The sequence below is a fragment of the Triturus cristatus genome, chromosome 3_2 (assembly GCF_964204655.1).
Source record: "Triturus cristatus chromosome 3_2, aTriCri1.1, whole genome shotgun sequence".
Classification (NCBI taxonomy): Eukaryota; Metazoa; Chordata; class Amphibia; order Caudata; family Salamandridae; genus Triturus; species Triturus cristatus.
In genome coordinates this window covers 1192321592-1192337315 of record NC_140584.1, presented here as the reverse complement: position 1 = coordinate 1192337315, position 15724 = coordinate 1192321592, and the positions used below count along the sequence as shown (strand labels likewise).

The following is a 15724-nucleotide window of genomic DNA, read 5'->3' as shown; positions in this document are numbered from 1 at the left end:
GTGAAGAGCTGTTTATAGGTCTTCTAGAAAATGCCCAAAAGGCTGGGCCTGGGACCCATCAAGGGAATCAAGCGCTTGAATCACCTGCTCACTGGAGATCAGATCACTGAGCAATTGCCTCTGGGTGTCCGTAAGCCAGGCCATGGCAAGCTCTGAGAGGTAATCCACCATGGCCTCCCCTCCGTCGGAGATGTGGGAAGTATACAGATGCATCTAGTAGTGGAGCAGTTCCACCAGGATGGTGGTATTATCAGTTGTGCCCATCACGTCATTTAGGAGCAGTTCAGGGATGTAACCGCTACCTCAGAGTGGGTGGAGTCGTTTTGCCAAAATACAGCCCGGATGCTCACCCGCTCCATGGCGTCTGGCCCTGGCATGCTTCCCCAAATGCACCACCTCTTGCTTGGACAGCTCCCAAAATTCATCCAGCAAGGACGTGTGGTGCAGCAATTGGAGACCGCAGCATTGTTGTGCATCAGCAAGGTCTATATCGTGCAGTGCAGTTTCAACCTGTGAAAGCATGTTGCGTATATCCCGTAGCAGCCCGGTGTTCTTAAAGACAAATATCCCCCCGAATGTAGGCCTTAAAGGCCTCCCAAAGGGTACCCTGAGTAGAGACTGATCCTGAGTTTAGTTCAAAGTAGTCAACAATGGGTGTGCGGAGCTCCTCTGGCAAAACCTTGTTAAGCAGGGAGTTGTACAGGAAGTGCCAACAGCACTTCACACCTCTCCCGAAGGGCACCGTTAGCAATATCTGGATTGGGAAATGGTCAGAAAGTAACCAATAGTCTGTGCGGGTCCATGTGGTATGCGGTGCAGAGTAGAATGTATAGTCCGGGGTGGCAGCATGGATACAGCACCAGCTGTCTCTAATAGTGAGTGTCACAGATGTCAAGGAGGACTCACAGAGAGTGTGGCTTGTCGCTAGGTGCTGAGGCAGTGGTGTTCAACAAGGGGTCATGGATTATATTCGACTCACCACCCAGTATGACATGGTCGGCATCCATTTGTCCCAGTAGGGACAGTACCTCCTGAAAGAAGTCCGGAGAATCTATATTTGGGGCATAGTCGTTAACTACCAGCATACTGTGGCCTGCTAGGAGTCCTATAACAGCAACATATCTGCCACCATCATCGGTGAAGCTAGCTTTGGGGGCAAAGGGACAGATCTGTGTATTGATATGCATTAATCCTGACCAAAAAGGTTTCCTCCCTGGTAGGTTTATCCAGGAACAGACCCATCAGCTAATTGGCAACATCGAATTGGCTATGGGACGTTCGGATCCCTTGGCCATAGCGGCTTTAGACGCTGGCAAGGCGTTTAACAGAGTCTGCTGGGTATACCTGTGGGAGGTACTAAGGGTGATGGGCTTTGGCCCAGTCTTTGGTCAGACATTGATGAAGTGCTACCAGGGAGCCTCAGCCAAAATATTGTTGAATGGTATGTTAACTTCCAGTTTTAATATATATAGAGGAACAAGACAAGGTTGCCCTATCTCTCCTTTGCTATTCAACCTCTATATTGAGCCATTAGCACAGGCAATAAGATTGGATAACCAGATTTCTCCCTTTAAATCACAGCAATACAGCAGAAGCTGGCTCTCTATGCTGATGACTTGCTGCCATATACTAATGATCGTGGGATGTTATCCCCAGGGTTGAAGCTTTGCTGGAAGATTTTGGTTCCCTTTCAGGCTATCTCGCCAACACCTTTAAAACAGAGGTGATGTGTTGGAATATCGACAATTGGACAGGCACTATGAGTAATGAGTTGAGATACCTGGGCATCACCATTGTTAAAGAATTGGATAATATTCCCCAGCTCAACCTAAATAGGATTATTAAAGAGATTGAAAGGCTATTTGATAGATGGAACAACCTTCGCTTAACTTTATACGGCTGGGTTAACCTGGTAAAAATTGTCATTTTGCCAAAATTAACATATTTGTTTAACGCAATCCCACTTGAATTCCCAAGTAAAGATATTGGCAGAATACAAAGTAAGATCGGAAGTTTTATATGGGAAAACAAAGAGGCCAGACTGTCATGGAAAAAGTTGAGACGTAGGCTCACTAAAGGCGAACTGGCCCTCCCGGACATTAACTGGTATTCAGTCGCTTTCCAATTTAAAAACATAAGGCTGCTACTTGTTAAACCAGAAGAAACATCATGGGGGAGTTTACTAGGGGAAATGGTGGTGGCAGAGGGCGGTGGTGCCGGGGAAGGTTTTTTGTACAAATTTGGGGAACCTAGGTTTTTCAAAAAGGTGCGCCTGAAAGTCTTGAGGACCACTCTTAGGGTTTGGTACAAGGTTTGATGTAGATGGAGGATTGGGTATTATTCAGACTTTGCCCCGATCTAGGATGCCCCCGGCACCCCAGTCTGTTTGAACGATAGCTTAGCGGTTACAATTAAAAGGGCAGGCATTTCCATCTGGTCGGAGCTCGTCTCTACTGACGGAGTGTATCCCTGGGAGGTTCTAAGAGCAAAGATTGATAGTAGTTTTTCAAGATTTAAATTCCTCCAATTAGTTTCCTGGTTTACAGCAGAAAATGAGGACATAAGAGGAGACTGGGAGAATGAACGAACCTTGCACAATGTATGTCCCAAAAGAAAGGAGGTTTCAAAAAGTTATTGGAGGTGGAAGATATGGATCTACCTCCACTGCACACGGTGTGGAATCTGTCTACATGTGAATCAGGGAGTAAAGACTTTTATGAGCCTTCATTGAAGCTTCTCTATAAATATGTGAAACCAGCTAGCCTCAAAAAGAACCATTTTTTCGTCATCAATAGGTTCTACTATACACCTGCAAAGATCGCTAAATTCGCCCCTCTATCTACCCCTAAGTGCCCCAGATGTAACCTTCCTAATGCAAATGACATACACATCTTTTATGAGTGCCCAGAACTTAGGGTTTTCTGGAAGGGAGTGGCAGAAGTTTTTAGTGGTATTTTTAAGACCAGAATTATGGTAAACGCCCCCTTGGTAATATTTGGGGATGATGGTGTTAATGGAAAGAATCTTCAGCAAAATCAAAAAGGGTTACTACTATACCTGGTCTTAATAGCCCAAAGGGAAATCTGTAAAAAATGGAAAGAGCCTCACCCCCCCCCCCCCCCCCCCAAGGGTGAGGAATGGTTGAAAGCGGTATTTGCCATGCCTCACCCCCCAAGGGTGAGGAATGGTTGAAAGCCGTATTTGCCATGGCACCCCTGGACCAGGGCGACAAGATCGAGAATGGGGTGACTATCAGGTCGGCATTGGTTTCTTGGGGTAATGATCCGGTTTTAACTCAGTCCTATGATTACACCAAGCCTTCAACGAAGGAGGCTGGCTTGGATGGCCTAAGCGATTGCAATAGCCATTGAGCGAATAGTTTTGAACGTTTGGCTTTTCTCTTTGAGATATTGCAGAAGCTTATTGCTGAGATGAGGACAAGAAAGAAAAAAGAAAGAGTGCATGGGAAGTGGGACACACTGTCGAGTCAGGGTAGGGATGTTGCAGAAAGTAACCAATAGTCTGTGCGGGTCCAGGTGGTATGTGGTGCAGAGTAGAATGTATAGTCCGGGGCGGCAGCATGGATACAGCACCAGCTGTCTCTAAGAGAGTGAGTGTCACAGATGTCAAGGAGGACTCGCAGAGAGTGTGGCTTGTCGCTAGGTGCTGAGGCAGTGGTGTTTAACAAGGGATCATGGATCATATTCAACTCACCGCCCAGTATGACATGGTCTTCATCCACTTGTCCAAGTAGGGACAGTACCTCCTGAAAGAATTCCGGAGAATCTATATTTGAGGCATAGACGTTAATTACCAGCATACTGTGGCCTGCTAGGAGTCCTATAACAGCAACATATCTGCCACCATCATCGGCGAAGCTAGCTTTGGGGGGGAAGAGGGGACAGATCTGTGTATTGATATGCACAACCCATGCGAGTTCTTGCTATAGCTGGAGAAGTATCTATGTGGGCCCCAGGAAGATAAAAAAGTGTGAGAATTCACAAGGGGGAGGTGGGTCTCCTGCAAGAATGCTATTTTCGTGCCATTTCGGGTGAGGTACTGAAGTACCTGCTTGCCTTTACAGAGGTTATTAATATCCCTGGTGTTCCAGGATAGAAAGGATAGCTCGACCCCTGGGCTTCGGTTGTTACATGGCACTGTCAAATGGAACAGGAAATGGAAATGTGGTGCTATGTAACCAATGGAATGGGTGCTCTCTGTAAAACAAAGAAAAAAACAAAATCCCGGTCTTCAAAGAACACTCCCCCCCACACTAGGCCCTCAAGTGCCCAGCGAATCCCAATAAACCGGTCTATCAACCAAACAACAAATACCCAAACAGTTTGTAAAGCGGTGTACACCTCAGGGGGTGAATAACGGGAATGTAGCAATGGAGACTACATTAGGGTTATTAGCCGTTTACAGAATGTTCGTTGATTGGGAGAAGTAGATTAAATAAGCAGTACTGTTTCCACCATTTTGTTCCAGAGAAGAATATTGAGAGCGGACTCGGGGGGACAGGGAAAGGTCCATGGCACCAATCAGTCCGGCAGGAAGAGGTCTGAGCTGGCCGAGGCATGCAAGTCAGGCAGGGAAAGATCTAGTGTGTTACGTGGAGAGGATTGATGTTCCTTAACATATTGTTTGAAAAAAGCCTGGGATCTGCTTGTGTATCGAAGAAACATGCCTTGCCGTTGATGTCAACCAGCAGGTGAGTCGGACAGAGCATACCGTATTTCAGTCCCAGCTTTCTAAGCATGTTTTGGCCTCGGTAACTTGCGGTGCACTTTCTGTAACACCAAAGTAAAGTCTAGGAAGGAGGAGATTCTGGCACCTAGGTACTGTACTTGCCCCACATCCCATGCCAGGCGGTGTGCTGTATTGTGGTCCCAAGCGATACCAAAGGGGGATGATGGACGGAGCGCTTGAGCAAATCAAACACTCACCCCCAGTCAACTGATCTGGGTTTAATCCATCATCATTCTTTAGCTCACTCCACCACCCCAGTTCAGACATGGCCATATGCAAATCACTGTATGATTCACAAGCCAGAAACTCATATTTTGACGTTTCAATGACCACTTCTGAATAAATATAAAATGTCACCTATTTTCTTGCACTCTATACGTTGAGACAGGAAGGTCCTCTGCATGGTAAATAGGAGTGTACCTTAGCCCTGACTGCCCGAGTGCATGTGAAACTGGTATCACAGCTTTTTGTTTTGCCTTGGTACCATGTTAATGTAGCATGTGCGCAGAGCCAAGACCTATGCCTGGTAATGTAAGGTCCATACCCTATTCTGTGACTTAGAAGGGTGCACCAACCATGCCCGGATGACAGGCATAGGACTAATGTCCACGCCCCGGATAAGTCACAAAGCAGTGGCGGAATCGTGCTCAGTTTTTGAGACTCAGTGTGAGCAGACCTTTTTCTGTGAATCAAGGAGATGGCGGTCTACTGACCTTTCTCATGTAATGTTCTGCTGTTCCCGAGCACCAGCTACTCGCACAGACATATTGTGTGTGTGTTGAGTGCATGTACGTGCAGTTAGCGTGTAGCACATGTATGGTGTGAGAAGTTGGCCTGGTATATGCTGTCCACTAGTTAAAGTGGGCACCTTGCACCAGTCTAAACAACCCTTATGGTGATTTAAGAGGTCAAAGATAACCTTAGAAAGCTATCCAAGTGGTAGCTGTGGAGAGCAGCCTTCAGGCTTAGTCTTTAAGGAATGTTAAGCAGCGTGTTTTACCAGAATGCAACCTTAATGTATTGGTTAAATGAAAGAAGAACCACACAGTAGTTATACAAATATGTATTTATTATTATAACATACATTAAATACCTAACAGTATTGGCTACACGCAGATAAACACAAAGCACACAATACTGTAGCACAGAAACAAACGTCAGTAGCAGTGGGCTCCACAGGGAGACCAAACCATATACTAAAATAGTGGTATAAGAACCATGACTCGAGTTAAGACAGTGTCTAGAGGTTGTAGAATCACTGGGACCCAAAGGAACCACCCAAGGTGAGTAAGTAGGGACCCCATGGGGGACGGGTGCAGTGTGAGAACATGACCGCGTGCTACATACAATTCAATGGGAGAGTCGCTCTTGCAGGTTTAGTGTTTAAGGACCCTTCCCAGTGGATTACAAGGATACCCTTTGGAACATAGAAGGTTGGAGAGCCACCCCACCCATGGATACCAAAGTACCAGACCTACCTATCCCAGGAAAGCCGGGTGCATAGGGTCGAAGTGGCGTCGGAAACCGCAGTCGTTCTCAATGGGAGTCTTCAAAGAAATGCCACTGCTGGAAAGAAGAAAAGTGTCCGGTGGAACCCACAAGTGGATTCTTGAAGGAAGGAACCTGAAAACAGAGGTGACCGAGTCTGGGTCGCTCAAGAGTGAGCAGGGGGTCGGTAGACGAATGCCCACCAATGTCAGGTGCTTCAGGTGCAAAAAAGGAGACATTGACTCTGCAGCCACGGGGACCAGCAGATGTTGAAGATGACCAAGAGCCGGATACGAGCTGTCCCACAAAGGATGTAGAGCGCTGAGGGGCGGTGTCCTCCAGGAGCACCAACAAGCCTTGGCAGGGGCAACCCACGAAGAAGGTTGAGGTATGTCACGGTCTGGCATAGCAAGAAACCGGAGACTCACCACAGCAAGGGGAGTCAGGGCAGTTCTGGAGCAACCAGGGGAGCCCAAGAAAAGCAGTGCTGTCCCTCAAATGGACCCACAGGCCAATGGCAATGGAGTCGAGAGGGGACATCTAGCAGTTTCACAAACAAACAGCTTGCAGGGCACAGAGTGCGAGGAGGCCGAAGTCCTTTGTAAAAAATGTACACAGAGGTTGGGGATATCAATAGCCCAATGCACTTAGTTGAGGAACGCCAACAAACATAAACAATTGCAAAAGTATGCGGTACACAGGGGTTAGGGTTATGCGGTCCCCACGAGGGATACTGGCCTGAAACTTGGTGAGAGGGCAGTTCAACCACAAGGAATGTAGGAACTCACCTCTTATGTTGCTGGATCCTTCAAAGTCCGCAGGAGCTCAGGATCAGCAGACTGGTCAGTTGCGTTACAGTTCCTGCAAACGCAGTGGTTTCTTGTTCAGAATCTTGTCCACGTCGAATCTAGGGTCCTACAGCCAGTTAAGCCCTTTTGTACCCACAGGAGAGGGTTGGACAGATTCAGGGGAACCTCCCAGAGGAGGGTCAGGACAAAGGGGAGGATACTCCCCTGTTCTTTGTCCAGTTTTGCGCCAGAGCAGGAACCAACGGCTCCCAGGACTAGTTTGAACTGGACTATGGACAGGGACACCAAGTGTGCCCCAGATGCAGACTTTCAGACACTTCGGAAGTGCACCCACCCAGCCCCAATACACTAAATCCTGTCTGGGAGGTGATCACACCTCCCTGTGACAGAATGCCTATTGTCCTGCCTTTCCCTGCTCGAGCTTGGCTCAGCAGCAGGAGGGCAGAAATGTGTCGCTGGTCGGCAGCAACCATTTTGTGCTGCCCGGGTCGAGAAGGCTGGTATGGAAAGACCAGTGACCCCAAGAAAGCTCGCTTCAGAAGGGTGGACTCATACCTCCCACACGGGTACCGGTGTGGAGCTATGATTCCAAGGTGTTTGATACCAAACACAAAATGTTTTGTTTCGGCCGTTTGAGATAGCATTTACCGCGAGGATATAATGCAACTCTACTTTGGATTGGCAAGCACTGACGTGTTATCGGCATCCTGCCATGTGCCTGAAGAGACTACTTCTGCTCCTATCTGAGTGGGATATTCCTCATTGCCACTGATTAGAAAGCCTTGATCAATCCAAAGGCTTCAACTGTTGAAGACAACCACCAAATGATGACTGCCCAGAGGTCACACCTGCTCATTTGAGTGCTCCAAATGCACCTGTCTTAGGGAGGCAAATATTGCAGAAGGTGAGTACCGCTGTATGAGTTGGCCAAACCAATTCCACCCACTGTTCAAGTTCAAGGTGAGGACAGTGATGCGGCTCATGCAGTACAAGAGCTATCGCCGCAAAAGTGCTGAATGCAACCACTAACAGTGCTGCATCTACAGCAACGCAGGTAACCACGGGGCCTACCTGTGAGTGGAACAAGAGACTGAGCAGCAGAAGGCATTCTACAGTCCTTAGGACTTTTACCAGGAGAACTAGAATAGGTGAAACAAACTGGACTGTTCTGGCTATTGAAACATTGAAGTACTTTCAAGTGAAGTGCACCAGTGCCTAATCCATGCCTAGACCTATGCCATGTACATGGGGGCATTAACATCAGGAATCTGCGGATAGCTGGAGGGCCGAAGGGGTACAGCACCTCACTAAATATCGCAAACAGGATTTCAACCCCATAACCGGGAACCTTGTGTGCGCATTGTAATCAAAGTACTTACCTTTCCTTAAAAGATAAGCAATCGGCTGGACAATAACAGAGGGACCTATTACGATGGCCGCCACCGTATCGGGAAACGGAACCGCCCGCCATTGTCACGGTGGTACCGCAAGTGACATTAGGATGCGCCCGCCAGACTGGCGGGTGCATCCCGCATTTTAAACATTGCGGCGGGTGGTGCTGCAAGCAGCACCCGCCGCAATGTCTAAAATGCATCTTGTGCATTTGAATACACAATGTGACCAGCACCGCACGGTGCCTATCACCTTGTGCATGCAAATGCAGGGGGGTACCATAGGTACCCCCCATGTGCACCCCCACCCCACCCAATTCCCTGGGGGCCCGCAACGGGCTCCCAAAGACAAAATCGCCTGCCTTTCCATGGCGGAGTCTCCGCCATGGAAAGGCAGTTCACTGCAATGATGATAATATGGATGGCGGTGCCTGCAAGGCACCGCCACCATATTCCTGGGCTTTTCTGCCCGGTAGGCAATCGGGCAGATTGCCTACCGGCGGATGGTCTTCCCGTCTGCCGATGTCCCCCCGCCATCGTAATGTGGCAGGGGGGGAAAGTCATGTGCGTGGTAAATTTTGGCGGGCTGATCGCCACCGCCATACAGGCGGTGGTGATCCGCCCGCTATCATAATGACCCCCATAGTGTCTGTTAGTTGCGCCTAAGCCTAATCCCTGCCTATAACCTAGCAAGTGGGACGGTGATAGTGGGAGCCTCGACCTCAGAGGGATGGAATGTGGTTACTGGGGAGGGGAGTTTAGTACCTTGCGATTCAACACACCCTGTATAGTTGAACAATCAAATTGTATAGTATTTGGGTTTGCTGCAAGATTAAAATGACTTTCCTTTCCTAAGAGACAACCACTGGCGTGACATTGAAGTTATTGTGCCTGTTGATAGTTTGGTGAGTTCTGAGCTCTTGACTCCCCCCACCCCTCCACTGCCTCCTTAAGTAGTCTTTGCCTGCTCAACCTCAAATTACATCATTGATCATCACACTGATGCCATTATCAGTGATTTAATCAATAAGGTCATTTGCCATATCACAAGGAATGTCATGTATGAGGTCATAAGCAATTCATAATTTTGTTTCATAACCATAACAGCACCTTATCTTTGTTGTTTCAGTGAATTTCAGAGGTTTTCTACATACATTTAGGTGTTACAAGTTAATCTAAACATATCTTTACTTAAACCTTTGTTTTTTTCAGTAACTTTCTGAGGTTTTTTGATCAGATATCACATTTAAATGCACCAGTCCTGTTATTTATGGTCAAACCTCACAGCTCCTGGCCTTCAATCCTGGAAGTGGAGGTTGACGGCAGCTCCTGGCCTCTGGGAAGGCCCTGCACTCAACCTGCTGCAAGCAGCCAACCACCAGCAAACAGATTCCAGCGAGGCCCTGCGCCCAACCCTCTGCAAGCAGCCAACCACCAGCAAACAGCTTCCAGCGAGGCTCTGTGCCCAACCCTCTGCAAGCAGCCAACCACCAGCAAACAGCTTCAAGGGAGGCCCTGCGCCCAACCCTCTGCAAGCAGCCAACCACCAGCAAACAGCTTCAAGCGAGGCCCTGCGCCCAACCCTCTGCAAGCAGCCAACCACCAGCAAACAGCTTCCAGCGAGGCCCTGCACTCAACCCGCTGAAGCAGCCTTCTACCAGCAAAACAGCTCCCAGAGAGGCTCTGGATCCAACCCAATGGACACGACCAACAACCACTAGACAGCCTCCATCGAGGCTCTGGATCCAACCCAATGCAGGAAGCCAACAACCACTAAACAGCCTCCAGCGAGGCACTACATCCAACTTGCTGCAGGCGGCCAACAACCTCTAGACAACCTCCAGCGAGGCTCCAACCCACTACAGGTGGCCAACAACCACTAAACAGCCTCCAGCGAGGCCCTACATACAACCCGCTGCAGGCAGCCAACAACCAATAGACAAACTTCAGCGAGGCTCTACATCCAACCTGCCGCAGGCGGCCAACAACCACTAGACAGCCTCCAGCGAGGCTCTACATCCAACCCACTGGAGGCAGCCAACAACCACTAGACAACCTCCAGCGAGGCTCTACATCCAACCTGCTGCAGGCTGCCAACCACCACTAGACAGCCTCCAGCAAGGCTCTACATCTAACCCAATGGAGGCAGCCAACAACAACTAGACAGCCTTTTGCGAGGCTTTACATCCAACCCACTGGAGGCAGCCAACAACCACTAGACAACCTCCAGCGAGGCTCTACATCCAACCTGCTGCAGGCTGCCGCCCACCACTAGACAGCATCCAGCAAGGCTCTACATCCAACCCACTGGAGGCAGCCAACAATCACTAGACAGCCTCCAGCAAGGCTCTACATCCAACCCACTGGAGGCAGCCAACAACCACTAGACAGCGTCCAGCAAGGCTCTACATCCAACACGCTGCAGGAAGCCAGCCCAAGTTGCACATAAATTATATTAATTTTTTTATATATTATTTTTTGTATCTTAAATTGAACCTTTTTTGATTTTACTTTAGGGTCTGAAACAACTTTTTAAAATCTTTTGTATCTTTTATTACAACTTTGTGTAACTTTTTTCTGTAGTGAAATTACTTCATAAGGCTAGCAAAGAATCACTTGTGATATTTTTTGAGGTGACTTTACAGTTTCCTTCATGCAGATAGATTATGCTTTTTGCACTTTGTGCAACAGATTACAAATATCATCAGCCTAGGACCAATCTCTTCGACCTGTGCTTGCAGGACTTCAACAGGGACAGCTTCTTCCTCCTCACCCTCTTCTAGTCTCCTCCGCTTTATTAGATCCATGGAGAACTCCCTGAGATAAATTACTCACAGATGCTTCATCATCCCTGTCGTGCCAAGCAAAGACAGACCTGTGTGGCCCGTTGCTCAAAGTGCTGATGACTTTTGTTGTAATAACCCACTTCTCTTCAAGGGTTGTGGAACTATTTCCACAAGAGTAATTTTCTAAGTGATCACTTCCTTTTGAAGTGTTTGTAAGTTTACTGGTATCTTCATCTTGAATGTTGATGGAGGATGTGAACTGAAGCCTGCTCCCTCTTGCCTCTTGTTGTTGAGGCACTGTCCTGCACCACTCTCAATATCCTTCACCCTTCAGAGTTGGATACAGAATAGTGGCTGGCCAAGGATTGGGTCCCGGTCTCTTAAGGATTAGAATTTGTTTTTAAGTCACTTTGGTGTGTTACTGATCACAATGTTCCATTCTGTTTTTGGTGTTTAAGGATTTATGGATCCACCAATGGACATTGTACTTCCGGACCACAGGTCTTTTTCAGGGTTCTAAAACTCTTGCGCTATCGCTGAGGGACCTCCTTTACAAGTACTGCAAAGCCCTCAACTCTTTAAAAAGTAGAGTGTGATAGGGGCACATATTAATCTAAGTGTTCTCAGAGTCTACACGACAATATCGTAAGAAAAGTTACCGTTGTGGAGATACATTTTAATTGCCATTCAAGGCTCGCGGTTCCTGGCACCGGGACCAAGAAACCAGGGCATGCCGTACTCTCCCATGCCTATTTTGCAGGGTCCATGAAGGATCCACAAATCCTTATGGACCATTGCAGAGGTTTGGTTGGTTACTGGGCATGCATTCGTCCACGGTCAAATAGTTCTTGGCTATCTGGCACTGTTTGCAACACTACTTGCTAATGCACATTCCTGCAGCACAGGAGACTCTACAGTTGTCTGGCTGTGGTTTATGTTTTTTTGGTGAACCAAAACTTTTTGTACACTTGCAATGGCTTCTGGCAAGAAGAACCGGAGAAGAACGATCCCGATGTAGAAGGACAATAAGAAAATGAATAACTGGAGGATGTTCACGCTGATGGTTCCAAGTCACCCCCAGAACCCATTGTTTGCAAAGTGTTCACCATTGTAACTGGTAAAAACAAAAAATGTCCTCAAAGTATGCAACGTGTTCTTTCTGCCAGAACAAACACAGCAGGGGCAACCAGGGGAAATACAGCGTTGGACCCTCATAAGTGCACAAGTATCTTGATGCTTTGCATGAACAGCAGTTCAATGCGGAGAAGAGGAAGAGAATACCAGAAGAGGAAGAGAATACCAGAAGAGGAAGAGAATACCAGAAGAGGAAGGGAATCACAGAAGAGGAAGGGAATCACAGAAGAGGAAGAGAATCACAGAAGAGGCGAGTACGTCTTCAGCACTGCGACCATGCAATCCATCCTGGAGAGAAGGTGCCTGAAGATTCTAGCAGAAGACATTAATGGTTTGTCACAAAGTCATCTCTTGCGGTGAGCAAAGTGGCACGGCTTGCAAAACTAAAGCCTTTTTACATCCAAGACATGTAGAGTATATTTTATTTAGTACAGTTGGCAGCAGAGCCTGGTCTACAGACAGGACCGCCCTTTTATTTTTTGAAAGGTTTCGCCCATCCATGAACTAGCTTTGTGGCCACCAGTGCAGACTCAGAGTTCCATGAAACTCAAACCCAGGGCAAGCTTCAAAGCCTGGTACCATCAGATATAGGACAAGCTTCATGCAGCCATACCACATCCACAATTCCGGAACCATGTCTACGAGTCCCATGATACATTCTGGTGTACTGTGGAACTCGCACACATGGTTCCGAAATCTCAGATATGGTATGGCTCTGTGAAGCTTCCCCTGGGTTTGCAGTACCCGGCTGTAGGGAAGCTTGCCCTGGGTTTGCAGTACCCGGCTATAAAGCTTGCACTGTTTCAACAATTCCAAACTGGGATTTGCAGAACTCAGGGCTCCAATGCGGGGGGCTGCAAACCTAGAAGCAAAATTGATATAGGGGGGTCAGAGTAGACTTACGCAGCACCCTCGTATGCCCTCTCAATTTATTTTCTAGGAAATGGGGACAGAGTGTCCAGGTCCTGTAATAGTGGCCCCAACAGTTTGTGAATTTTGAAGATTAACTTCCAGATATTTATAAAATTTCTCTTCATGCTTTAAAAAGCGAACTCTCTGTAAACCTCACAACAAATTTGCACCAAACTAGGCAATTGCACTTCCTTGAGAAAAGCTCTACCTTCATGACATTTTGGTGCAATTCTCTTCAGCTGGTTTTTTCTGTATTGAAGAGCAAAGAATCCTATAGGAGTGAAAATGAGAAATGCCAATTTTGGGGTCGCCCTTTTTGGGTTTCACTTGATGGATCAGTCCGGAAGTTGGCAAGTACAATCCAATGTAAATGTACTTTTTTGGGAAAGTTTAGTGCAGATTCAAACAGCACCCACGATATTAAGAAAAATCAAAAAGGCTTGTTCCATGGAATGTCTGACCCAACCGTAACAATGCCAGGACTTTGATCGGCTTTTCACAATATGGTTCTTGGCTGCAAGCACCATTTTGGAAGTGTTGGAACAGTCTGCAGTGGCATAGCAAGGTCAGGTGGTACCCGGTGTGGAAAAATTCTGGTCACCCCCGGCTTGACAAAATGGCCAAAATATGTGTTTAAAACAGTGATGACACCCGGGGCGGCCCACACTCACCGGCCCGCACCCACCGCACCCCCTCTTCCTACGCCACTGTCAGTCTGTATTTCTGAACAACTCAATTTTCTACTGTGGGAGGTGGGAGCATATTTGTAATAGAGCATGGGTGCTGCTCATGAGAAAACAAGGTGAACTCTACAGTCTGCTCCTAGAGATAAGGAAAGGCCGACTGTCAGCCCGCGATCTGGCAGGCGAAGAAAGGTCCCCGTGAGCTTGGCTGGTCCCTCGGCTGATTAAGGGTGTGCAGTGCTTAACTTGTAAAAAATAAATAAGTGCCAGGGTCCTCGTCAGGAGGGCACAGCTCCTTGCACCACCCAGTGCCCCTGCTAGTGCTGCCAATGACAGCACCAACACAATCACAACTCCTACAAGTGTGACCATTCTGACTGTCCCAGGACCCCACACATATACGAATGGCTTGGGCAGCAGGTAATAGTCAGTTTAATGTATATTGTAGTACTGAACAGCAGTTCTTGTGCTCATCTCTAAACTGCACCACCATGTGACAGACTGTCATAAGTGTTGGTGTTGACAATTAAGTGCCAGTGCTTAGCACCGGAAACCACAGGCTCAAATTAAGCACTGCTGCAGTGTCAACTGATCAAGAAAATGCACAAAATAGTTTTGACGCCGTCTGCTCTCTTATACTGTTTAATATGCCCACATGCCTAGAAACTGCTTTTGCTCCCCCTATCTTTCAGTGTTTGCTTTTTATCCTCAATTCGGAAAGTCTAGGTGTTCGTTTAAAAAAAAAAAAAAAAGAAAAAAGCTAGAATAAAGAGAATCTATTTATGAGTAACAAAACATATCAAGAAAATCCTGGAATGAGTTGCATTTAGAAAGCCCCTCGAATAGTTCTTACACGTTTCTGCAGAGTTGTTCGCACACGTTTGCGCTCGTTTGTTTTTATTATAGAGAGGAGCGGACTAATGACAGATAATGGAAAACAATAAACAATAGTTGGAGACATTGATTAATAATTCAATCACCGACATCTGAAAGCCACCAGGAAGTGACTCAAGAACAAGTTGGGAAGCCTGAGAGTGGACCCTGAGCAGCGACTGATTCTGCGCTTTGGGTAATGTGTGGAGTAGCTGGGATCGTTTTGGCGTTTTGGTCTGCGTTAGGAATCTGGCAGCCCCATCGTTTGTACTGCAGGTCAAAGCGGTCTCGGCTAGCTGTTTTGCTGCACTGAAATCACTGAGAAAGATGCTCCAGTTGGTGCCTGTGACTTCCCGAAACACAGTTGTCCATGCTCTCGTCACCGCTAAGTTGGACTATGCCACCAGTCTCTTCCTGGGCTTGCCTGCATTCCTTGAGCAATGGCCGCTGCTCACCTCATTCTCAAGGTCCCGATTCAGCAATGCGAGTCTGCACATCTTCACCAGCTCCACTTGCTCCCCGAGAGCAGTCGCATCAAATTAATGGCATTATTTCTGCTTATAGAGGCTTGGAGAACAAGGGACCTCTGTAATCGAGATGCAGACTCCAGCCCTACCACCAGGGCAGATCCCTCAGGCCTCACTCTTAGAGGCTCCTGCAAATCCCGAAGAGCCACAGGGCGAGACGTGGTGGGAGGTCTTTCACCTTCTGGATGGCTAAGCTCTGGAATACCTTCCATCCACCCTTCTCCGTACGCCCTCAGAAAAGATCTTCAGGAAAGTCCTAAAGACCCACCTGTTTAATGCTTAGCTCCCTTCCGTTACTTTAGGGCGGTCCTGCCGTTAGCGCCGGGGCGCCCCTTCGGGAGCAGCCACTCACTCTATAGATGCCTTTGTATC

At 47.7% G+C, this 15724-nt stretch overlaps 1 protein-coding gene across 1 annotated transcript in view; it reads right to left on the bottom strand.

Annotated features, from left to right (window-relative positions):
• LOC146859417 (rac GTPase-activating protein 1-like) overlaps positions 1-15724 on the bottom strand; it is a 404586-nt gene that overhangs the window by 117232 nt on the left and 271630 nt on the right. The window lies entirely within an intron of this gene.